Raw genomic sequence first — 27,126 nt, forward strand, 5'->3', positions numbered from 1 at the left:
CTTTCGGAGCTTGTTGTAAGACTTCTTATTGTGTTTACCCCAGTTCAACGCCGGCATCTCCACTTTGTGGTACATGCCATGATCCTTTGGGACACCATGTGCTGTAATACCTACCTGTCTTCTATGCTTCAAGCACTGCAGTATGGTGTTGCACAGTGAGGTGACTATGTTGGAATGTAGTGCAAACAGTGTGTAATTGGAAATGTGGGTTACATGGGAATATCGGGCAAAGAAGTGTTCATTTCTCAATTGTTATTCAGCCTCCAGTAGTTGGTAAGCTTTCTTTCTTTGTCTTAAATCTAGATGAGTACAACTTTCTATAACTTTATCAGTGCAAATTGTTAATTAATTGACGAGTGAAATAAATAGCGTTGGATAGAAATGGAAGGGCTGGTGATGTGCCTTGACATGTGGGAATCTGGAATGTACTACAAACCCAGACAGCTCTATCTGCAGTAAGTGTCTACAACTTGGGTAACTTGGACTTAAGGCTGCTGAACTGGAGTTGAGTTGCAGATACTGTAGGTCATCAGGGAGAGAGAGAGAATTACCTAGACACTTTGTTCCAGGAGACAGTAGGTTTGACAGAATTTTGGAGTTGGTCAATAGTCGGGGACAGAGCATTTAATAAGTAACGTACATCAGCAAATAAAGCCATTGCAGGAAATACAAATAAAAGAATGACATTATTTTGATTTGATTTGATTTATTATTGTCACATATATTAGTTTACAGTGAAAAGTATTATTTCTTGCATGCTATACAGATAAAACATACCTTACATAGAGAAAGAGAGGAGAGAGTGTAGAATGTAGTGTTACAGTAATACCTAGTGTGTAGAGAAAGATCAACTGAATGCGAGGTAGATCTGTTTAAAAGTCTGATGGCAGCAGGGAAGAAGCTGTTCTTGAGTCGGTTGGTACGTGGCCTCAGACTTTTGTATCTTTCTCCCAACGGAAGAAAGAGGAGTACAGTATGTCTGGGTTGCATGGGGTCTTTGATTGTGCTGGCTGCTTTTCAAAGGCAACTGGAAGTGTGGACAGTTTCAATGGATGGGAGGCTGGTTTGAGTGATGGACTGGGCTTCATTCATGACCCTTTGTATTTTCTTGCGGTCTTGGGCAGAGCAGGAGCCATACAAAGCTGTGATACAACCAGAAAGAATGTTTTCTATGGTGCATCTGCAAAAGTCGGTGAGAGTTGTAACGGACATGTCATATTTCCTTAATCTCCTTAGAAAGTAGAGGCATTGGTGGGCTTTCTTAACAATAGCATCTGCATGGAGGGGCCAGGACAGGTTGTTGATGATCTGGACACCTAAAAATTTTGGTTAAATTCAGCACAATGTCTCAAGTAAGATGTGAGGGATTTTGTTCAAAGATGTACAAAGCAAGTTTTTTACAGAGGGTGCCTGAAACTCGCTGCTGGGGGAAATAGTGGAAGCAGATTTGATAGTAACTTTTAAGGGGTATCTTGAAAACACATGAATAGGGTGGAAATAGAGGAATATGGTCCCTGAAAGAAAAGGGGGTTTCGTTCAGTCAGGCAGTATAGTCAGTACAGGCTTGGAGGGCTGAAGGGCCTGTTCCTATGCTGTATTCTTATTTGTCCTTTGTTCTATAGTAAAAGAAAAGGTGAGGCAGGTGTATAGGATGACTTGATTTTCTACGCTGGTGGGAGTGCCCCAGTCCAACTGCTTAACAGTCGGTGAATGGGCAATACACCGATTTGCAGAGTGCAGCACAGCACCGGAAGGATTATTTTGGTTTGCCGACAGGAAAAGGAACCTGAGGGGAGTGGTAAAATGGAAGGGAGGGAGGAGGGAAGGGAGGGGTGGTGAGGGGGGAGGGGAGCGAAAGTGAAGAAAAGCTGTTTCTGTGCAAAAGCTGAAGAACTGACAGAATTCTCTGATGTGGTTGCTGTAAGGGAAAAGCTAAAAACAGGATCATTTGAATCAAACAATGGTTAGCACTGCTGCTTCACAGCGCCAAGGATCCGGGTTCGAATCCCGGGTTGGGCCATGGGCCGGAATTTTGCTGGCATGCCCGCCACGATTCCGAGGGTGGGCGAGACTAGGAGAATGGCATTCTATTTGACCTCGAGTGGAATCGTGTGAAACTCGGGTGGACGTGCCAGTAAAATTCTTCCCAAAGTCTGCACAGAGTCTGCATGTTCTCCTCGTGTCTGCATGAGTTTCCTCCAGGTTTTCCGGTTTTCTCCTATAGTCTGAAAGACATGATGGTTGGGTGCACTGGAGATGCTAAATTCTCCCACAGTGTACCCGAACAGGCGCCGGAGTGTGATGACTAGGGGATTTTCACATCAACTTCATCACAGTGTGACACAAATAAATAAACTTTAAAACTTTATTTTGAAGAAGTTGTCAGGACACTGGGATGTTTAGTGAAAAATTGAGACCATTCCGGCTAACATAGGTCCCTACAGGAGTAGCACCTTGCTGACCTGAACTGTGTCTTTTGCAGTGTGTCCAACAGTGGATCAAGTCAACCCTCTGTGAGATAAAGTGCTTGATATGAAATTGCTGAGTTGCTTTGCTTAATTTCTGGTGGTGGTGAGTAAATAAATAAGGTGGAAGATATAGTTCAGGCAACCAGTGATGGGCAACAAATGTGACTGTCAATGTTGCCCCCAGACCGGACAGTAAATGAGATGTTGCATGTTCAGGCAAGTCATGGGGGTTACAGATAGTTTGACATGAATCCAAGATCCCGGTTGAGGCCGTCCTCATGTGTGCGGAACTTGGCTATCAGTTTCCGCTCAGTGACTCTGCACTGTTATACATCGTGAAGGCTGCCTTGGAGATCTAATCAGTATTCTGTAAACTGTGTGAGTCTTTATATGCCCTGTTTGTGAACAGAACTCCACACCCGATGAAGGAGCAGCTTTCCGAAAGCTAGTGGCATTTGCTACCAAATAAACTTGTTGGACTTTAACCTGGTGTTGTGAGACTTCTTACTGTGTTTACCCCAGTCCAATGCTGGCATCTCCACATCATGTTGCCCACGCCCAGAGAACAAAGTTAAAAATGTATCAACAAGGTATCAGAGAATGCAAAAAAGATTTGTTATGTAGTCCACCAGAAATTTGTTGCACTTTTCAGCCTCTGATATGGTGAAACTAGAAAGCTACAATGAATCTTAATCTATTCACATTGTTCCCACACAATGTGTGAATAACTAATTCTCCTGAGTGTGGATCCGTAGCTGAGGATTGGTTTTATAATAAGATAATAGGTTGACTTTTTTTGAGACTTTTTTAAGTTTATTAAAATTATTAGTGTCACAATATTTTTTACTTTTTTAAAGTTTATTAAAAATTATTGCTGTCACAATATTTTTTAGACTTTTTTTAAGTTTATTAAAAATTATTAGTGTCACAATTAAGCTTGCATTAACACTGCAATGAAGTTACTGTGAAAATCCCCGAGTTGCCACATCCGGCGCCTGTTCGGGTATACTGAGGGAGAATTTAGCCAACCTACCTAACTGGCACATCTTTCAGACTGTGAGAGGAAACCGGAGCACCCAGAGGAAACCTATGCAAACACAGGGAGAATGTGCAGACTCCGCACAGACAGTGACCCAAGCCAAGAATTGAACCCAATCCCTGCATGTCAGTATTTAGAAGGACAGTTGTTGATGAGGCATTCTGAACATCTGAAACTTGCTGAACTTACACCTTGACGATTAACAATTGTCAGAAGGTGAACTTCAAACAAGGCAACAACCTCCTATTGATAAACATTAGACTGCAAGACTGACTGACTCCAATTAGAATGCTCACCTGCAGGTAGAACACAAGGTGCCATAATGACACTCAACAAACACAGCTGTCAGCAGCTGGATGCAACTTTTATAGGATCTAACCAATGCCTATAACCAGGGATGAAATCAAGGCTTTGCCTAATTGGGTTTACAGATGGCAATGATGTTTGGGCTGTGTATGAATATCTTCATTGAATAAAACTGGACAGCTCTTAACTGGTGATTCTTTTTTTTAAACAGCAGATTTTTTACAATTTGTAATTGTTCTGAGGTACTGGTCAATGTTCTTCACATCAGCAAATTGCTTGGAGACTGATTGCCCAATTCTCCCGCTTTTCCGTCTCAATTTAAATCCAATGTATTCTCCTACTAATTCCATGCGTATCACTTTTTTCCAGTAATCTCCCATTTTGCTCCTTTGTCAAGGATTTTCCCTAAAGTCCTTGCACACTGCATCCAATGCATTTCCTCCAGCTACTGTGCCTATTCCCTCCTCAAGTTATCTTACGCGCTTTACGAAACACGTTCACCCATTTTGAAAATCATACTGATTCCCTCTACTATTTCCTCTTTGTCTAGACACACAGTAATTCATCATTATTTAAAAGCTCTAAAATGTTCCCAATCACAGATGTTACACTAACTGGCATGTAATTACCTGGATTATCTCTGATCTCTCTTTCTGAAAATGGAACCACATTGGCCAGTCTCCAGTCTTCAATGCATATTTACTTGTAGTAGAGCCTGAATTATAATTCTTAGGGCACCATCAGTTTTCTGTCTCATGTCGCTTTAGATCCCAAGATGTGTACCATAAGGCCCTAGTGTATTATTAGTGTCACAATTATCAAATTTATCAAATTCTTCCTTTTATCCATCAAGTATATTGCTCTTCTCACTCTCAACCACTTAAAGAATCACTTCCACTCTCATCGCTTGCTTTTTAGTAAAGATTGATGCAAAATACTTTGTAAACCCCATGCCCATTGACTACATAGAAATTGACAAACTTCTCAAGAGGTCTGTTTTGCTTTTAATATTTCTCCCCTCCATGTATTTGCAAAATATATTTCTGATCCTTTTTCTGTCTTGTGATTTTTTTTTACTCTGACCCCATTTTATTATTATTTAATCCTTTTTAACTTCTATATTTAACTGCTTAGGGAGTTATTGACATCCTCAATCCTCACTGCTTGGTTCCCATGTGACAAGTCACATGCTTAAGGTAATCTGTCTGGCCTTTGGATTTGGGATGTGTTGAGTTGGCAAAGTGTGGAGTGGCCTCTGGGTACTCACTCTTAGGGCATATTTTAAGGGCAAGTTATGAAAGATAGACTAAAGACCCAGAAGACAATACTTACAGAAGGGGAGACAAGGGGAGGAAATTGACAAAGCAAAAGTAGAAATATAAGTAACATGAACAATAGTGGAGTTGCGAGTGTAGTAGGGCAAGTTTATTGTTACTGAGTTATCCACCTGCTTGACAATCTTAAAAATTAGGCCTATTCTCTCACCAATATTTACAGATGCATCATAGAAGGCATCCTTTCTGGACATATCGCAGCTTGGTGAGGCTTCTGCTCTAACCAAGACTGCAAGAAACTACAAAGTGTTGTGAACGTAGCCTAGTCCATCATGCACACCAGTCTCCTGTCCATTTATTCTATGTCTACGCTTCCCACTGACTCAGAAAAGTAGCCAGCATAATTAAGGACCTCACACATCCTGGACGTACATTCTCCCACCTTCTTCCATCAGGTATTTGATACAAACGTTTGAGGTCATTTACCAACCGACTCAAGAATTCCTTCTTTCCTGCTGCCATCAGACTTTTGAGTGGACTTACCATATATTGAGTTGATCTTTCTCTACACCCTAGCTATGATCATAACACTACATAGAATCCAATTCATACAATAGAACCCCTGAAGTGCAGAATACAAAGAACAAAAACAGTCCGGGAAACAGGCCCTTCAGCCCAACGAGCCCGCGCCGCCATCTCAACACCACCAGTCCCCCATTGAGTCTGCACCGACCACAATCCCACCCAGCCTCTATCCCCATAGCCCCACGTATTTACTCTGCTAGTCTCTCTGACACTAAGGGTAATTTATCATGGCCAATCAGTCTAACCCGCACATCTTTGGACTGTGGGAGGAAACCGGAACACCCAGAGGAAACCCACGTAGACACAGGGAGAATGTGTAAATTCCACACAGACAGTGACTGAGGCTGGAATTGAACCTGGGTCCCTGATGCTGTGAGGCAGCAGTGCTAACCACTGTGCCACCACACCACCCTATTTTGCACCCTGTCCTTTCCTTCTTCTCTGTGTACTCTATGAATGGTATGCTATGTCTGTAAAGCATGCAAGAAACAATACTTTTCACTGTATCCCAATACATGTGACAATAATAAATTAAATCAAATCAAAATATCCATTTGATTAATCATTTATACAAGCCATCGGAGTCAACTCATTCAGCTTCTCGTGCTGTATGCAATGTGCAGAGGTTATGCATTCTTGATTTTCATTGCAATTTAGGAGGTTGTTCGAATAGACTTTCTACTATTAATTCTATTATTTATGTGGCAGAGTGGCACAGTGGTTAGCACTGCTGCCTTACAGTGCCTGGGACCCAGGTTCAATTCCAATCTCAGTCATTGATTGTGTGAAGTTTGCACATTCTCCCCGTGTCTGTGTGGGTTTCCTCCGGGTGCTCCGGTTTCCTCCCATAGCCCAAGGATGTGCGGGTTGAGTTGACTGGCCATAGTAAAATGTCCATAGTTTACTGGGATGTGTAGGTTAGAGGGGTTAGTAGGGTAAATGTGTGGGATTGTGGGGATAGGGCCTGGGGTGGGATTGTTGTCGGTGCAGACTCGATGGGCTGAATGGCCCCCTTCTGCACTGTAGCAATTCTATGATTCTATGAAATACCACAAGTATTTCAGAATTTATAGTTTCGAGCTGCTTTAAATGCGCGAATGGAGGCAAACTCCTAAATGTGAGTAGGAACGGATATGTGATTCAATATTTACCCTGTACCAATGGACACAATCCAGCCCTGTGTTTTAGTTATTTATTACTGAGCCAGTTTAAACCTGTGGGAGGCTTAATATGAACCGTTAGCAACCAGCATAAGCCCCTTGCTGAAGCCTTGCATCCATCAGATCACAGAAGGCTGTGCGGCGTAGAATTTAATTGCAAAACACCTCCTTATTCCCTTTGCTTCACAGTAAGGGTGTGATGCTAAAATGTATACTTTAAAATATTTACACTGTGTGACATTATTAAAATACAGATCGGAGTGACTGTTGAATAGTAAAAATGTATTCATCGGTTGTACTCCCATGTGTATGGCATGAACTCTGTTATCTTCAGCATTTATTGTTCAGTAGTCAAAGTCTTCTGGCAATGTGATAACCACTGTGAGATAGTGCATTTCCTTTACTTTTGACTGCTCAGAGTTGCGCTGCGTGACCTTGTTCTGTACTGTGATACAATTGTGCTTGTCAGTTAAAAAAGATAGCAACTGATCTTGAAGAAAAAAAAAGAATATTGACAAAGAAATACTTAGAAACTGGCAGATGAGGGAAATTCTAACCTTCCTTGCCTGCTCACGTGGCTGTAACAAAGACTATCCATGTCACACATCATGGGACATTGAAACACATCCAAATAGGAAAGATTTTCAAATGTCAGCACCACCGTTTTACTGAGACATGAATTTTGCAGGGCACGCGGACGCTTAGAAAAACCCTTGATCCCCAGATTGCGTGTGGGATGATGAGGGGCAGCAGTCACAGGAATCCAGTCAGAACCTCATGACTAACCATCCATTGATTATAGAATCCTTAGAAACCCTACATTGAGGAAGGAGGCCACTCAGCCTCCTGCACCAACTGTCTGGCCAGAGTATCTTAGTAAGAAGTCTCACAACACCAGGTTAAAGTCCAACAGGTTTATTTGGTAGTACATGCCACTAGCTTTCAGAGCGCTGTTCCTTCGTCAGGTGAGTGGGGGGTTCTGAGTATCTTACCCAGGCCTGGCACATTGGTTAGCACTGCTGCCTCACATCACCAGGGACTTGGATTCGATTCCCGGCTTGGGTCACTGTCTGTGTGGAGTTTGCACATTCTCTCTGTGTCTGTGTGGGTTTCCTCTGGAGACTCCGGTTTCTTCCCACAGCCCAAAGATATGCGGATTAGGTGGATTGGCCATGCCAAATTGCCCCTTAGTGTCAGGGGGACTAGCTAATGTAAGTTCATGGGGTTATGGGGATAAGATCTGGGTGGGATTGTGGTCAATGCAGGCTGCCAAGTGGTCTCCGTCTGCACTGTAGGATTCTATGATTTCCCTCACACTAATCCCGTAACCCTACACATTTACAGTGGCTAATCCATCTAACCTACTGGGACACTAAGGGGCAATTTTGCATGGCCAACTCCACCTAACCTGCACATCTTTTGGACAGCGGGAGGAAACCAGAGCACTGGAGGAAGCCCATGCAGATACAGGGAGAACGTGAAGGCTCTGCACAGACAGTGACTGAAGGCCAGAATTGAGCCTGGGTCCCTGGTGCTGCGAGGCAGCAATGCTAACCACTGTGCATTGCTCTGCACTTTATTATTTTGAATACATATGGCAGGGTTTTCATGGCAAGATGGAGACGGGAAGAGGTGGATAAATGTTTGACTATTATTGCTACTACATAATGTCATATAGAATAATAGATTTTACCATTGCGTTGCGCCCATTTTTGGGTGCACAAACTTAGTAAAGTCAGGCATGAAGTGAGCAGCACGATCCATGCCCGCCTCCGCAGCGGCTCCCCGTTTACGAAGGCCTGAAAATGGCTACGTGCATTTGCAAGCATTTAAATTGATTTAATCGGCTGCACGCCCAACTTTACCGACATGTCCCCCGCACCATCATGTTCGCCCATCCAGAATCGGCACAAAACAGACATGCTCCGCAAAAATCTGATTCAAGTGCTCCAGTTAGTGAGGAGGTCAGTGCCGAGTGTTCAACGGCTCTCTGCTTGAGATCGATGGGGGTGGGGAAGGGGGGTCCGCTGCCACTCTGCCTGAGATCAGTGAGGGGGAAGGGGGGGTCCACTACCATTCTGCCTATGATTAGTGAGGAGGTGGGGGGGGAGGTCTGTTGCCACTCTACCTGAGATCAGTGAGGAGAAAATGGGGGAGGGGCCCATGATTGGTTTGGATGGAGGGGTGGGGGGTGGATAAGGGGGTCAGTAATGTTGGGAGTGTGGGGCAATATCTGTGGGGGCCAGGGGGAGGCATTATGGGGCTCAGGAGTGATGTGGCAGGGCTATTCTATCTTTTTATCTTGCATTCTATCTTCTTTTATCTGTGCATGTGCAACTGGAACTGAAGGGTTTCGGGTGGGTTAAGAGGCTTCTGTAGTGTGATTCGGAATTGCTGATATTTTTTCAGGCAGAGTGTGTATGAAGGCGCCCGAGAACGGGTCTAAGAGTCAGTTCTGAAACATTCCCAATTTCAAGTCCACCCAGCACTTTGAATCAAAATGGTGAAATAGGGCCCATAGAATCCTACAGTGGAGAAGGAGGCCATTTGGTCCATTGAGTCTGTACTGACCACAATCCCAGCCAGGCCCTATCCTCTTAACCCCATGCATTTACTCTAGCTCATCCCCCTGACACTAAGGGGCAATTTAGCATGGCCCAATCCATCTAACTCGCACATCTTTGGAACGTGGGAGGAAACCGGAGCACCCGGAGGAAACCCACGCAGATAAGCGGAGAATGTGTAAACTCCACATAGACAGTGACCCAAGCTGGGAATCAAACCTGGGTCCCTGGCACTGTCAGGCAGCAGTGCTAACCACTGTGCCACCATGCCACCCATATTTCCATGTTTTTAACTTGACTACTTAGTCTATATATGGAGTCTAAATTTACAATGCCCCACCCGTGTGTATGAAGATGGGGGACTTGTATATGCAATGTATGAACTATCTGCTGTCTACACCCCTACTTCTGACCTGTCTCTCATTTTACAGGGACTTTGGAGGTGTTGAGCAGCCTGTTCACCCTTGGACCTATTGAGGACATCAAGTGACCTCTTAAAGCCATTTTATCTGGGGGAAGGTGTAGCCAGTCTGGTAGGTAGCCTGTCAGCTTATGTTAGGTGACCTCCTGTTGGGCAAGAGGTTAGAAGGTGGGAGGCAGTGGACAGAGAACCACATTTGAGGTCCCTTGATCCCCCACAAGTTCATACGCCACTTTTACACCTGCACCCCACCCTCTCAACTCTGATCCTCCCCACCTGTCTCACTCCCTGACCGGGTCCTGCATCAGACCTGCCTATAAATCTGATTTAACAGAAGTCCGCGCTTTGTTAACTTTTCTTCTTTGCGACTCTGTATAGTCCCAGCAGTGGACATGCTCAAGCATTGTGAGCAGAGATGCTGGCCATTCTGCTTGGCTGGCAACTCTCTAAGGTAGCACTTCTGCCCTGTTTGAGGGTTGAAAGTCCATCGCCAGCTAATTAAGACTCCGTGGAGTACTAAGTAACTGTGTGACAGCTGGTATTGGCTGGGACGCGTTCTGTACTGACTGTTCAAGTATCATAAAATCATAGAACACCTACAGTTCAGAAGGAGGCCATTCGGCCCATCGAGTCTGCATCAACTACAATCCCACCCAAGCCCCACCCCCATAACTGCATGCATTCACGCTAGCTAGTCCCCCTGACTCTCAGGGGTAATTAAGCATCGTCAATCCACCTAACCAACACATCTTTGGACTGTGGGAGGGAACTTGAATACCCGGAGGAAACCCACGCAGACACGGCAAGAATGTGCAGACTCCACATACACAGTGGCCCAAGCTGGGAGTCAAACCCGGTTCCTGGGCGCTGTAAGGCAGCAGTGCTAACCACTGTGCCTTACAGAAGGTGGGAGGCAGTGGGCCGAGAATCACATTTGAGGTCTCCTGATCTCCCACAAGTTCATACACCACTTTTACACCTGCACCCCGCCCTCTCAACTCTGATCCCACCCCACCCGTCTCACTCCCTGACTGGGTCCTGTGTCAGACTTGCTTGTAAATCTGACTTACCAGAAGTCCGGCCTTTGTTAGCTTTTCTTCTGTGCCACTGTGCCGCCCTATTCTCAATAAAGTGCAGCTTTGGGATATTTATTTGATCAGAAATTTGATCCCAAGCAGAAATTCCAACCTCTTGCATCAATTTTAAATGCTTCATAAATCAAGCAGGTTTTGGGGGTGGGGCGAGGGGAGGTGTGGTGGTGGGGTGGTTGATGGGGAGGGTTGAGGGGGATAGTTTGTCGGAAGGCATGGAAGGGATTGGAGGGAAGGAGCAGGGATGGATGAAGGGTGAACGGGTGATGGGGGCGAGGGGGGCATCCATTCTACCTGCTCCATGACATTGGGAGGAAGGTGATTTATTGCCATAACGAGGTCATATTTGGATTTAAGTAGTGAGCTGTCAAGTCTAATCACTTTGCCCGTAGACAGTTGACGGGACACCACTCCACCTCACACTGAAGTCTGTTTAGTGCCTCAATGCTAACTAAAATAACATTTTGCTTTTACTTTGTTACAACTTGGATTAATTCTTACATTTTTGTTAAGTTCTTGGATATTTTACATTTCTTTTTCATCCAGGTGCACATATTTGTTGCTTCTTATTTTCAGCATTCTCAGTACGCTAAGCTTACCAAACATCGACGCCAGATCCAATAATAGAACGGAAGCTCTTCCAATTCATGGGGTGGTCTGAAAGAATCTCAATGGGTGCAGTTAATAAGGCCTGAATCTTGCATGAATGCCAGAGAGCCCTGTACCCAACTGTATTCGGTGGTCTACAGCATCGGTGACCTGCTTAACAGTAATACAAACTGCAGTTTGCAGACTGAATGATGTTGCAGATAGGATGAAGACAAAGACAGAGAGGCTGAGGGCCGCACCAACCATTGACTGCAGAAGACAGTATAGTGACATCTGTAGCAGTGGACTGCAGGATTTGCTGCAGGAATTAAACAGCCCAAAATGATGCCTGATACACACTTTTGTCAGGAAACAAAGTGTATTTATTAATAAAAAAAACAGTGCCCTCGAGCAACCCATGGTTGTCCCAGTCCCTACTTGTCTCTACATGTCTTCCAGATGCCTTCTGCCTAAGAGAGAGGACTCCATCACCTGGGGTGATTACCCATTCTCAGTCCCATTTAGTCCTTGAAGCCAGCTGACCCTCGTCTGCTGTGTTGCCCTTAAAGCGACAATCACCACATCCCTCCCCCTTTTACTCTTTCCGACAATCTTCAATAACCAAGTTACTCAAGCTCAAATTCTAACTAAACAAGTTGAACAATTATAAATTGAATTTTTGAGTGATTTTTCTGTTTCTTGTAGAAACAAAAAAATTCTTGTGTAATTTTGTCAAATGAGATGCTTCCTCAGGGTAAACGTTGACAGGAACTGCCATAGGCAGTTCATTACTACTTGCTTCCACAGAGACGTCAGTTACATCCATGACAGGTCGATCAGGTATTCAGGTATCTCGAAGCTTACAGGTTCAGAAACATTTCTTGATGGCAACACTGACTACTGGAGCATCTCTCTACTCCTCAAGTACTCTGCATGTTTATGAACGATCCATTCCTCCATGTCCCTCCTTCATATGGCTGGGGTCTGGTCTCAGAGACAGTAATTCCAAGAATCTAGCTTGAACCACCACCAAAATTTCATATTCTGACATCATGTTAAATTATGTTCTTAATATGGGTTTTTTAGATTGTTTATGGTAGGGCACTGGGGAGAGTTACAGAATAAAGAGATTTAGAGGTACATGTTAGGGGTACACTCCTTGAAAGTGGAGTCACAGTTGGACAGAGTGATGAAGAAGGCATTCAGCATGCGTGGTTTCATTGGTCAGAACATTGAATACAGGAGTTGGGACGTCTTGTTGAAGTTGTACAAGACGTTGGTAAGGCCACACTTGGAATACTGTGTACAGCTCTGATCATCCTATTACAGAAAGGATATTATTAAACTAGAAAGAGTGCAGAAAATATTTACTAGGTTACTACCAGGACTTGATGGTTTGAGTTATAAGGAGTGGCCGGATAGACTGGGACATTTTTCTTCGGAGCGTAGAAGGCTGAGGGGTGATCTTATAGAGGTCTACAAAATAATGAGAGGCACAGGTCAGCTAGATAGTCAATATCTTTTCCCAAAAGTAGGGGAGTCTAAAACTAGAGGGCATGGGTTTAAAGTGAGAGGAGAGAGATACAAAAGTATCCAGATGGGCAATTTTTTCACGCAGAAGGTGGCCACTGTCTGGAACAAGCTGTCACAGGTAGTAGTAGAGGTGGGTGCAATTTTTTCTTTTAAAAATCATTTAAATAGTTACATTGGTAAGATGGTTATAGAGGATATGGACCAAATGCAGGCAATTGGGATTAAGTTAGGGATTTAAAAAAAAGGGAGGGATGGACAAGTTGGGCGAAGGGCCTGTTTCCATGCTGTAAACCTCTATGACTCTAAGCGGTGATGGCTCATTGATGGAATCTTGAGACTGGTTTGTCCAAACAAGAACACCTTTTTTAACTATGTATAGTCCCAAATATAGTCTTGCATAAATCTCTTCCATGCAGACTTGCTGATTTTCCATTTGTGTGACCAATTCAGCAATCTTTTTCTGTCATGTAATCTTAGTGTCTTTCTCTGCCTGAATTGCTGATTCTGCTGTCAATTTCAATGTTTTTGCCTCTTTGGTTATTTTCTCAAGCTTCCCTTCTTCAAGCCTCTTTTTCTCCTGATTCAATTTTTCACTGGACTGCTTCTTATTTTCTAGTTGCCTTTCTTCATGGAGTTCAACTTATTCCCCATTGACTCATTAATCTCTTCTCCTTAACTTAATTTTGTAATTTTTTTGCAACTTTTTTCCTGTCAGTCATTCCATCTGGCTTTAATGTCTCCTCTGGAGCTTTAATTCTTTTTGCTGATTCTTCTTTATGTTCAATAGATCCTAGCTTATTTTTAAGTCTTTAATTCCCATTTTTCTTCCAAGGGGAATCCATCATGTTTATACTGGACATAAAGAACAAAGAACAATACAGCACAGGGACAGGCCCTTTGGCCCTCTAAGCCTGCACTGGTCATGTGTTCCTAACTAGACCATCTGTTTGTATCCCTCTATTCCCAGATATATTCATGTGGCTATCTAGATAAGTCTTAAATGATCCTAACATATCTTCCTCAACCACCTTGCTTGGGAGTGCATTCCAGGCCCCCACCACCCTCTGTGTAAAATATGTCCCCTGCATATCTGTATTGAACCTTTTCCCCCTTACCTTGAACTAGTGACCCCTTGTGTTTGCCATTTCTGACCTGGGAAAAAGCTTCCAACTGCTCACCCTATCTATAATTTTATCTTCATATTTATCTTCATAATTTTTATAATTTTAATTTAATTTTTAATAACTTATAATTTTATAAGACATATACAGTTCACAGATGAAGGTTCATTTCTTGTCATAATTTCAGCTAGACCCTTATTGCTTCATTGTTAGTTGAGTCTGTTTCTGATGAAATGTTGTCTTGTTTCTATTCTGCAATTCTCTCATTGTCCTTCATTTTTTTTTTATAAATTTCATTACCCATGTTCTGGGGTCTTTCAGTGCCCTCCTTCTGGGCTCTTTTGTCTTTGCCCTCCTTCAGGAATCTATTCAGTGCCCTCCTTCAGAGGTCTCTCAGTGCCCTCTTTCAGGGGTCTTCTATTGCCTCTTTCCTGATGGCTTCATTTCCTCCTCTGAGGTCTTATGTTGCCTCTTCTATGAGATCTTCATTGCTTAGGGACCATTTTTGAGAGATGCCCACTATCTGTGGCCTTCTGCAATTTTCCTGTCCATTGCCCTGTTTCTTATTATGGTTGCTGCTTTAAATGTAATGCCATATTAAATATATTATCACTATAAATACATGACTTCTTTAAGTGCATTAACACTTTAATTCAGTCAGCTTTTGTTTTACTGTTAGCAGCTATCGGTTCTCTCCAGGTGCTTTTCCCACACTTCTGATGTTATGGCAGGTCCCCATTCAAATCTTCTTTATTTACTTCTAAGGCTTCTCCTTTTTACTGTCAGCAAGCTCAGTGATTTCTGTAGGTTTTTCTTCTCTCGTCACTTGGAGAATCTCTTCTCCTCTTCCTTTGATGTGCTGGTTTTTAAAAATCGATTTCACTGCAAGATTCAGCGCTCTCGAGGTCCAAGAAGCCATTTTCAAAACTTTTCAACTTGTCTTCTAAACAAGTTGGAAACTTTTCTCTGAAAGTTTGGAACTTGCTTTCTGCAGCCTCTCAGTGCAGGCTCCCTCCCACTCCAGTCTCTACTTGAATTGGGAGCCCAGCAAACTCAGTCTCTTCACTTTCCTGTGCACTGTAGACCAAGCTACAACTCCTTGGGTCTTTTTACATTTACCTTTCACACAAAACAATGCTCTGTGTTCTCTTCACTTTCTTGTTAAAAAAAAACTTGGAGCAACTCTTTGTCCGTTTTAAAAAAAACTTTTCTCCTTAAGCGCAGAATCACAGCTCTTGCTTCTGAGGGTTATTTTCTCTTCATTTTTCTTCTATATATTTTTAAACCGTTGCCTGTACTGACCAATTCAGGTCTGCTCTGTGTCAGTACCTTAGGGTCCAGGTGGCACAGTGGCACAGTGGTTAGCACTGTTGCCTCACAGCACCAGGGACCCAGGTTCAATTCCTACCTTGAGCCACTGTCTGTGTGGAGTCTGAATGTTCTCCCTATATCTGCATGGGTTTCCTCCGAGTACTTCGGTTTCCACCCACAGTCCAAAAGACGTGCATTGGACATGCTAAGTTCTCCCTCAGTGACCCGAACAGGTGCCAGAGTGTGGCGATTAGAGGATTTCACAGTAACTTAATTGCAGTGTTAATGTAAGCCTGCTTGTGACAATAATAAATAAATATCTCAACATCTCACTATTAATGCGCCTCAAGCAATGCCCTCATAACCCAGCCCATCCTCGTTGCCAATGTAATGATGCACTCTACAGACTTTGTCTGGAAACGAAAGGGTATTAATTAATGAGGGAAAACTGTATGGAGTCCAGCAGCAATTCCCCCCCTCCCCCCAATTCAGCCGTAGAGCAGCTTACCCGCTGCCCCAGTCCCTACATGTCTTCAAGATGCCTTCTGCCTCAGAGTGAGCTCCAACTCCTGGATGATTACCCACTCTTGGCCCCAGTTGGTCCCTCAAGACAGGCGACCCTTATCTGCTGTGCTGCCCTTAAAGTGACAATCAGCACACAGCTACTCTGCGGAAATGTTGCACCGCTTGTCACATTTTTTAATTCTTTGCTTACAAATTTCCCTCTGACTCTCCAGTCGCAGTATTTCAGGTTGGAGTTGCCTCAGATTTGCTGGAAACTCAGTACAAAGGCACATTTATTATCAAATCTTGGTACTTAAAGCTGAGACAATCCTGTGGGTGTAATCTCAACTTTGGCAATGGACTAAATGCCCCTTTACACCCATAACCACAGATTCCAATGGAAAGGAGAGAATCAGGCGAGGTGTATCATGGGCGGCAGAACCACAATTGCTAACCTTCCACTCACACTTGCTGAAAGCTAATGTAAACAGGACCACTCAGGCTGAGCCTGAGACAGCGTGAATCGAACCTTGCAGAGTGCAGGCAGTCTAATCACAGCCCACCCTAAAAAGAACCAAAGAAATGCAATGCTTCACAGTGCACATAGCTTGGAAGGATTTAGCTACAGCTTTGTTGCTGGATAGGCTAAATCTCTGTACACAGTGAAAATTTTCCTAAGTGATGTGTGCACAAGTACATTACAGACCTTGCACTGTGCGTTAGCAATCCTTTTAAAATGTTCACGATTGGCATCCATTCCGCGCCGCATGAACAGAATGCTCAGCATCTGTTTGTGTGATCTGACATGGAAAGTACTTGTGGGTCTGTCTGATTACAATAGGCCTGGGACTTTGTTGCTTATGTGCTAAGTGGTGAGACCTGTGGATAGACTGTGCCTCCCACAATTTTGCACCATCTATTTTCTCTGGAAGCAGAGAAAACCTCAAAACATTTGAAATGTTGGAAGCAAGCAGAACTTAAAATAACCTGATCCTGAATGGAGCTGAATATTTAATGCATTGATTTTGTCCTTGCTATTGGTTCTGTAAATGCCTCGAAAATGAAAGATGTGCCAGCTGAATTAGGTAAGAGTAGAAATCATCCTGACAGACAGCATGAATTACCCATGGCTATTAGACTTTTATGAGCGCCAATTGTTGCCAAAAGCAGGTTGATTTTCGCATGTAGAATGCTTGGGGAGAAGGGTATGTTCCTGTTGTGAATCAATATTATCTTTGTTCAGTCAGCTTCAGAGGATATATGTTTTCTTGAAACAATATCAGACTTTCAAAGGAAGCACTAATGCCACATTTAGTTTTCTACAGGATTTCCGGCTTCCTTTGTAATAAAACAAAGTGAGTGATGAAATGCCACTGTGTTGGAGAGGGCATAACCCTCAGAAAAGGATTTTCTGGCCTGCTTTGGATTCGGCAGCAAACATTGCTGCAGTATCTGACTGAGGCTCAGGCTGTATGCAGAGATCGGCTCTCTCCTCATCACTGACTTTCCATGAACCTTCCTCCGTGGGGCGGCATGGTGGCACAGTGGTTAACACTGCTGCCTCACAGTGCCAGGGACCCGTGTTCAATTCCGGCCTCGGGTGACTGTCTGTGTGGAACTTGCACATTCTCCCCGTGTCTGTATCAGTTTCCTTCGGGTGCTCGGTTTCCTACCACAATCCAAAGATGTGCATTATGTTGATTGGTCATGCTAAATTGCCTCTCAGTATCAGGGAGACTGGTTAGGGCAAATAGGTGGGGTTATGGGGATAGGGCCTGGGTGGGATTGTGGTTGGTGCAGACTGAGTGGCCTCTTTGTGCACTGTAGTGATTCTATATACACTGGTGCATCCCTAGTGAGCAGCCATGTGAGTTATCGTGCCCATGGGTAGACTGGTGCTCGTCATTACCAATGCAGTCAGACTCCAACCACAATGGAAAAAGGGGGACAGGATTTTCCAGCCCCGCTCGCCCCGAGACTGGAAAATGCCGTTTGAAGTTGACGGATCTTTGCATGTCCCACCCTATGATTCCCGTGGCGGGTAGGACAGGAAAATTCCATCCAGGATGTAATCGTTGAACCATCTCAAATGGATAAAAGCAATCTCTAAATCAGAAGGTTTTGTATTTAAACCGTAGGAATGTGAAGTGTGCGGTAGTCCCACATTGTCAGAGCTACTTGTCAGAATTCTTCAACCTCACCTGCTGCTGCGAATGAAGATTTGGCTGAGCGCCAAATTCACTATTCGCACTAACAGTGGTGGTGGGGAGTGCGAGACCAAAAAATTCCGGCAGCTATTCATTGGATGAGACATGAAACTAAGGCCCACCTTCCCCTCATTGGGCTACAAAATCCAGTAGGTGAAGATTATCTGGGGAGTTGTCCCAATGTTATTCCCCCCATTTATTCTATGTTCAAAGCTACCAAACAAAAGTTGTGTGTATTTATCCCATTATTGTTTGAAGGGCCTTGCTCTGCACTGATTGGTTGTGGCTACATTGCTAAATCACAACAATAACATAAAAAATGTTTTGTAGAAGTGCAGAAGGAGACCATTTGGCCCATCGAGTCAGCACCGACCATAATCCCACCAGGCCTTATTCCCGTTACCCCACATATTTATCCTGCTAATCTCCCTGGCAATTTAGCATGGCCAATCAACCTAACCACACATCTTTGGAGTGTGGGAGGAAACGAGAACACCTAGAGGAAACACACGCAGACACAGGGAGAACACACAAACTCCACACAGACAGTGACCTGAGGCCAGAATTGAACCCAAGTCCCACCACTGTCAGGCAGCAGTGCTAACCATTGTGCCACCGTGCTATATTGATGGAGCATGAAATACTTTGGGATACTTGAGTGTGTGAAAGGCACTATGTAAATTCATCTTCCTTCTTTCATCATAAAGACAAGACATTCAAACAGCACAATATTTTCTACAGTAAGCATAGCACATCCTGTTCAGTAATGCAAATTATTGCCGTGTAACCATGATTACAGTTGTTCCTGTTTCAGTGTAAGCTTCAGCAGAATGTATGATGAAGCATCATTACTGCCAGCTGCTGCCAACGGAATCAAATGTTCATGTAAAATTAAAGTGTTCAAAGCTGTATTAAAGTTTGCCTCAGTGGCCTTAGCTTGGATGTGGGAAAAGCAACCACAGTCTCTCTTCACCACCTTCTAAGTTGGAATTTATGCACGAGTGGGTGTGTCTCTATGAGTAAGCTTGACTGTGTGTGTGTGTGTGCGTGTGTGTGTGCGTGTGTGTGTGTGTGCATGCACGTATGGGAGTGAGCATGTGTGAGTGTGTGTCCATGTGAGCATGTAAGGGTCTGAGTGCGTATGTATAAAGTGTGCGAATGATGCTGTGTCCATGTGTGTGTAACTGGGTGTGTCTGCATAAGAGGCATGGTGGCACAGTGGTTAGGACTACTGCCTCACAGCACTAGGGACCCATGTTCAATTCTGGCCTGGGTTACTATCTGTATGGAGTTTGCACATTCTCCCTGTGTTTGGACTGTGGGTTTCCTCCCACAGTCCAAAGATATGCAGGTTAAGTTGAGTGGTCATGCTAAATTAGTCTGAGTTTCAGGGGGATTAGTAGGGTTAAATATGAGGGGTTACAGGAATAGGGCCTGGGTGGGATTGAGGTTGGTGCAGACTTGATGAGCTGAATGGCCTCCTTCTGTACTGTAGGGATTCTATGATGTGCGCTGGACTGTGTGTGTGTATGTTGTGTGAGAACATGTGCCTTCGTGAGTTAGCACGTGTGAGTGTGCATGTTGTACATGTGTGTGTAAGGGTCCAAACGCCTATGTGTGAAAGTATGTGAATGATCCTGTGTCTATGGGTGTGTCTGCATGAGTGTGCTAAACTGTATGTGTTGAGTGAAAATATATGTGTATGTGCATATGTGAGTGTATAAGGGTCTGAGCGCATATGTATGAAAGTATGTGAATGCTTCTGTGTCTATCTATGTGTGAGTGAACACATGAATATGTACACAGTTGATGAGGGCAGAACTGGGAGCGGATGGACAACCCCTCTGTGAGTAAGTTTAAGTTTATTTATTAGTGTCACAAGTGGGCTTACATTAACACTGCAATGGAGTTACTGTGAAAATCCCCTGGTCGCCACACTCTGGCGCCTGCTCGGGTACACGGAGGGAGAATTTAGCATGGCCAATGGACCTAACCAGCACGTTTTTAGCACTATGGGAGGAAACTGGAGCAACCGGAGGAAACCCACGTAGACATGGGAAGAACATGCAGACTCCACACAGACAGAGACCCAAGCTGTGAATCGAACCTGGATCCCTGATACTGACCACTGTAGATCGTTACTGTTCAGTTCCAGGCTTATCATGAACAGTGGCCATCTAGATGATTTATTGGAGAGTGATAGTGAATGGTAATTGAATTTCAAGAGGGAAAAATATTATTAAAAAAAAAGATCAATTTTAATGCTATAATCGGTAATCTTTCATTGTATTGAAAATGGGATCTCTTTTTGTAATCTGTGGTCAAAAGGTGAGATATAATTAATCAGGGTGCATCTTAAAGTCCCTATTTGAAAGTCAAATACTGTACATTTGTATTTTAAATTCCTTTGCCCACGTTTGTAATGAAAACTGCCTGCGTGCGTTTGTCCCAATATAAAGACTGCCGGTGATGCGCTGTATTGCCACCACCAGGGGGAGGAGGTAACTGTGACGTGCCAAGACTAATAGGCAACTTTCATTAGGAAGGTGAAGATAGGAATTTAGAATAGATGCCAGATGCAAGACTTTGTCACACAATATTCAGTCTAACCCACTGGATAAAAGAAATCACTTTAAACGTAACTTCTGTGCTCTAATTTAGTTCTAAACAATTCACCGTCAGGTGGCCATGTTAGGAATGAACTTTCAAAATATCTGCTAATTAATAAGAAGGTTGGTGAATTGTGCTAATCGTTATCCAGTGATCTGAGCCATGATTCAGCATCATTTTGATCATATACACCTCTCAGATTTCCTGTTCTCTGCAGGACTTGGCTCCTGCACATGTGTAAGAAAAATTGCAAACAAACATAATTTAAATTATTCACTCCACCTATTGGAATGTCTAACAGGCAGTGTGCAGTGAATTTCAAAGCAGTAATTCAATCTTGGGACTTTACTACTGCTCATGAACTGTTCAGTCTTCACTCCCGTGGTTTATGATGAGGTCAGAGTGAGTTTCAGCCTCGTTTCTCTCTGCCAGTCACCTAGAATTATAGAATCCGCACAATGCTATAGAGGCCATTCAGCCCATCAAGTCTGCACTGACTCTGAAGGGTTTTACTCAGACCCACTTCCCTGTCATATCTCCATAAACCATGCATGTTTTACCATGTCCAAAGATGTGTGGGTTAGGTGGATTGGCCAAGGTAACTTGCTCTTTAGTGTCCAAAGATGTGCAGGTTAGGTGGATTGGCCATGGTAAGTTGCCCCTTAGTGTCCAAAGATGTGTAGGTTAGATGGATTGGCCATCGTAAATTGCCTCTTAGTGTCCAACGTTGTATAGATTAGATGGATTGGCCAAGGTAAATTATCCCTTTGTGTCCAACAATGTACGGGTTAGATGAATTGGCCATGGTAAATTGCCCTTTAGTGCCCTAAGATGTGCAGGTTAGGTGAATTGGCCATGGCAAATTGCCCCTTAGAGTTAGGAGGATTGGCAAGGTAAATATGTGGATTTATTGTCAGTGCAGGCTCGATGGGCCAAATGGCCTCCCTCTGCACTGCAGGAAATCTATGTTTCCATGTCTAATCCATCTAAGCTACAGTCTTTGGACTGTGGGAGGAAACTGGAACACTTGGAGGAAATCCACACAGACATGGGGAGAATGCGCAAACTCCACACAAACAGTGACCCAAGGCCGGAATGGAACCAGGATCCCTGGCACTACGAGGTAACAGTGCTAACCACTGTGCCACTATGCTGCCAGTCTGGTGTTTATTTTCTCTGCACTGGCAACAATTCCACTGGTTCTGATTGTGCTAAATGAAAATATAGTGAACGTGTGTGAGAATTGTTGTTTGATAGGCAAACGCTAGATAAAACTGAGACTCAGATTGGAGTTAAACCATGGAAATATCAGTCTTCCTGGGCCTGCTAGTGTCAGATATTCCAATTTATACATTCAGCAGGCTGAAACGAAAGGCAATAGAATCACTTACATGTGAATAGATAAGTTGCTGATAAACCTGCAATTTACAGTAGATGGATGCATTTAAAATATAATGAAAATTTTAAACATAGAATAACACACAATATACAGTGCAGAAATAAACCATATAGCTCAAACAGTCAATGCCAATGTTTGCAGTCTATTTGAGCTCCATATCATCTTTCCTCATCTAGTTCTACTAACGTAACCTTCTATTCCTTCTCTTTCATGTGCTTATCTTGCTTTTCCTAAAATGTATCTATACTAGTTGCCTCAGTACTCCCTGTGGTAGCGATTTCCACACTCTCACCACTTTCTGACTGAAGAAGTAGCTTCTATTTGATTTCTTCCTGACTCTCTTATATTATTGATGGCCTTTAGCTGGCTTCCTTCCCACAAGTAGAAGTACTCTAGGGTCCAAGTTTAACCCACTCAAGATCCATTCGCTCGTGCAAAATTAAAACAGGTCCCTCTTGAGCCCAGTTCTGTGACATGGAAATGCTCAAAACTAGGAAACCCACTCAGCATTAGGAAGAATAATGAGCTGGGAGACTGTGGAGAGAAGGAGCTTGCCAGTTCTCCACAGTGGATGAAGAAATCTAGGCAACACCAGATAAAACGCAGACTCTGATTGCAGTTAAGAACAGAAATGTTAGGGGTTTCAGCATGTATACTCGTGAGGGTGAAACAAACACCAAATAGAGTTACTTATACGTAAATAATTTAAGTTTTAGTTTTATTTATTATTGTCACAAATGGGCTTACATTAACACTGCAATGAAATTACTGTGAAAAACCAATAGTTGCCACACCTGTTCAGGTACACTGAGGGAGAATGTGGCACGGCCGATGCACCTAACCAGCATGTCTTTTGGACTGTGGGAGGAAACCGGAGCACCTGGAGGAAACCCACGCAGAAACGGGGAGAATGTTCAGACTCCACACAGACAGTGATGCAAACTGGGAATCGGACCTGGGTCTCTGGCGCTGTGGGGCAGCAGTGCTAACTACTGTGTCGCCATTTCATTGCTGATATACTAGCAATTTACATTTGATACATACATTTAAAGTATAAAGCCATCGATCCAGATCTCGAGGTCCTATCTTCAGAAGGCAATGATGATGAACCTTGATCCCATGTGCAGAAGGTGGTTGGGGTGCCGGACAAGTAGAAGGAGTTCAATGCTTGCTACACCAACTCATTGCAGGACTCATCTCATGACTTTCAGAGTTTTCTGACGAGCTTGGGAGATATCCGTGGCATCTAGACTCCAAAAGGAGCTTCTAAAGGCAACAGTGACTGTCAGGCATGTGAAAGATCTTTGATCAGGCCATTATCACTAGGTATTCTGCTAGAATTGCCTGGTAAAAGAAAATGCAGTATGTTGCTTTGCAGAGGGACCTGGATGTCCTTGTTAATGAATCACAAAAAGTTGGTTTGTAGGTGCAGCAGGTAATTCAGAAGGCAAATGGAAATTTATCCTTCATTGCCAGAGGGATGGAGTTTAAAAACAGGGGGGTTATGTTGCAGCTGTATAAGGTGCTGGTGAGGCCACACCTGGGGTACTGTGTACAGTTTTGGTTTCCTTAGTTGAGATCGGAGATACTGGCACTGGAAGGGATGCAGAGGAGGTTCACTAAGTTGATTCCGGAGTTCAGCGTTTGGCTTATGAGGAGAGACTGAGTAGACTGGGTCTATACTTGTTGGAATTCAGAAGAATGAGGGGAGATCTCATCGAAACATATAAGATTATGAAGGGAATAGATAAGATAGAAGCAGGGAGGTTGTTTCTGCTGGCAGGTGAAACTAGAACTAGGAGGCATGACTCAATAAGGAGGAGTCAATTTAGGACTGAGTTGAGGAGGATCATTTTCACCCAAGGGTTGTGAAATCTGTAGAATCCCCTGCCCAGTGAAGCAGTTGAAGCTGCCTTGTTAAATGCTTTTAAGGCAAGGATAGATAAATTTTTGAACATTAAAGGAATCAAAGGGCATGGTGAGTGGGTGGTTAAGTGGAGCTGAGTCCATGAAAAGATCAGCCATGATCTTATTGAATGGTGGAGCAGGCTCGAGGGGCCAGATAGCCTACTCCTGCTCCTTGTTCTTATGTTCTTACAATTTGTCTTGTAGCTTACCACACCTTGATGTGATTATTAGAATTTGAATCATGGTTACTGGCCTCAACAATGGGAGTGGAAACATTTAGCCATATCCCGCATCAGGCATTAATTTTGGTGCATAAAATTAACTTTGATTGAGAATACCTCTTGCAATGCTTACATGATTTCTATCCCAGGGTACTCCCCTCCCAGTTGATTAGCAGGAAGAAGAGACAGCCTGGAGTAATGAATTGGAGGGAGCTGTTCTACTTAAAATAAACATCTGTACCTAATTCTGAAGGAGGAGGTGGTGGCCGTGGTATAGTTGTATTGTCACTGGACTCATAATGTAGAGACCCAGGGTAATCCTCTGGGGACTCAGGTTCACATCCCACCATGACAGATGGTGAAATTTGAAATCAATAAAAAAAATCTGAAGTTAAATTCTAATGATAGTCATGCACCCATTGCTGATTGTTGTAAAAACTCATCCGGTTCATCAATGTTCTTTTCATCTTTGGATGAAAATAAAAAGTCTTTAATCAGTTGTATTTCAGTACTTTATTTATTAGATAATACAGAATGGGAACAATCAGTAAATTCACTTCAACAGGACCCTGCAATATATGTATCAGTCATTCCAATGTGACAGAGATCCCTCTTGCTTTGCAGTCCTTTGAGATTCTGATGCTAAAACCAAAGTCAAATGTTTCATAGCAGTGGGATCGGAGATTTGAGTGGCTACGAACATAACCAGTGTGTTTGAATGCCATTTTCTGCCTATTCACAACTTGAAATGGGGCAGTCTGCAGTTCAATGTACGCTGTACCTCCCCGCCACTCATTCACAGTGATCTGGAGACAGATGACAAACCTGAACTCAGTTAATCTCATTCTACTGGTGAGAACAGACAGGGAATGATTGACTGTGCCGTGCCTGTGACTTAACTGGGGGCTTATCTCCAAGCACTGCTCACTCACACACCAGGAGTCAATGGATAACGCAGATTCTCAATGAAAGAACAAAGAAAATTACGGCACAGGAACAGGCCCTTCGATCCTCCAAGCCTGTACCAACCCATGTTGCCTGTCTGAATTAAAGACCTTCTCTGGGGACCATATCCCTCTATTCCCATTCTATTCACATATTTGTCCAGAAGCCCCTTAAAAGTCACTATCGTATCTGCTTCCACCACCTCCCCCGATAGTGAGTTCCAGGCACCCACCACCCTCTGTGCAAAAAACTTGCTTCGTACATCTCCTTTAAACTTTGCCCCTAGCACCTGAAACCTGTGCCCCCTGGTAATTATAATACCTTTGTAATGAAAACAAAGAATTAACCTTCATATTACCAGCTGAGTTTTAGGGTTAGTAAGGGATGAAATATGAATATCTCTGATATGGAGGGCTTAAATCCATATGTTCTAATTCAATGCAAAGATTCAGAGCCAACAAGAGACAATTATCCCTGGAGTTTTGCAAATGCCTTCATTTAAATTTAATATGCTTCACAAACTTTAATTTTATTGATGCCAAATAGAATTCAATAAAACTCAATTTGTCAGCAGACATCAGAAAATTATTATGAAACATGTTGGAAATTGAAAACTGGGTTAGCAAGTTTCCTTCTAAGAGAAGGAGTCACTCCTTCCTGCTTTATCTCACATGAGGCTCCAGCCGCACACTATGTGATTGTCTTGATGCTTGTAAGGAAAGTGGAAAGGATAATAAATATTCAATGAAAGAATTCATCAGATTCAGCTTAGTGTCACTAGAGTTAGCTAAGCAGATCCTTTATTCATTGGCCTGGATTCTCCAATTTATCCATGGCTGGGATTCTCCAGTTCCGCTGCTGTGAATGGAAATTTGGCTGAGTGCCAAGTTCTCCATTCTCGCTGACAGCAGTGGTGGGGGGTTCAAAATGGAAAATTCTGGCCACTTTTTTTGGACCTTACAGTGTTGAAATGTGTAGCAGGGGTGGCAACATTTATCAATTGGCTGTCCTGCAAAATGCCGTAACATTTCTGATATTGTTACGATGTTATTAATAAACTTGTGCTGCAGCTTCCCGACTTAAGCAATGGTTTGATAAATAGTTTATGATATCGCTTTCTCCGAGAGGTCAAAAGAATGATTGAGACACATCCTGTAAGCTTCTCTACAATCCTGTTACGTGATTAGATTCCAATTTCAATTCTCTTCCCACACCTAATGGTGCACCAAGACAGAATTCCATCTGTTTTTGTAGCTAGTTATTCCTGGATCAGGTCGCTAGTCTGTTGCCAGGAGCTTATGGCTTGAGGCCCCCACTCCACATCAAGCGTGGCAGACCAGGAGTCCCCCCCACTCTGACTGCTGGCTATTGGTGTGTTGGAAGAATTTACACGTTGACACACTCAATCTGTTTGATGACATTAAAAATGCATTTCCTTGGCCACCAAGTCCTGGGGTGAGATTTAAACCCAGAGCTTCTGGTTAAGAGACAGCAAATGCCACCCGCTGCGCCACAAGATATTATCAAACACTGGGTGCATAAAATTATATCCTGATGTTTATAAGGTGTAAAAGCTTGCTTATTGAAGTGCTCATCTGAAAACGATTTAAGCATTTACATTAATGTAAAGTTTATTTATTAGTCACAAGTAAGCTTACATTCACACTGTAATGAAATTACTGTGAAAATCCTCTAGTCGCCACACTCCGGCAACTGTTCGGGAGGGAAAATTTAGCATGGCCAATGCACCTAACCAGCATGCCATTCAGACTGTGAGAGGAAGCCCACACAGACATGGGGAGAATGTGCAAACTCCACACAGAGAGTGACCCAAGCTGGGAATCAAAACTGGGTTGCTGGTGCTGTGAGGC

Source organism: Carcharhinus amblyrhynchos, chromosome 2 (assembly GCF_965287045.1).
Source record: "Carcharhinus amblyrhynchos chromosome 2, sCarAmb.v2.hapA, whole genome shotgun sequence".
Classification (NCBI taxonomy): Eukaryota; Metazoa; Chordata; class Chondrichthyes; order Carcharhiniformes; family Carcharhinidae; genus Carcharhinus; species Carcharhinus amblyrhynchos.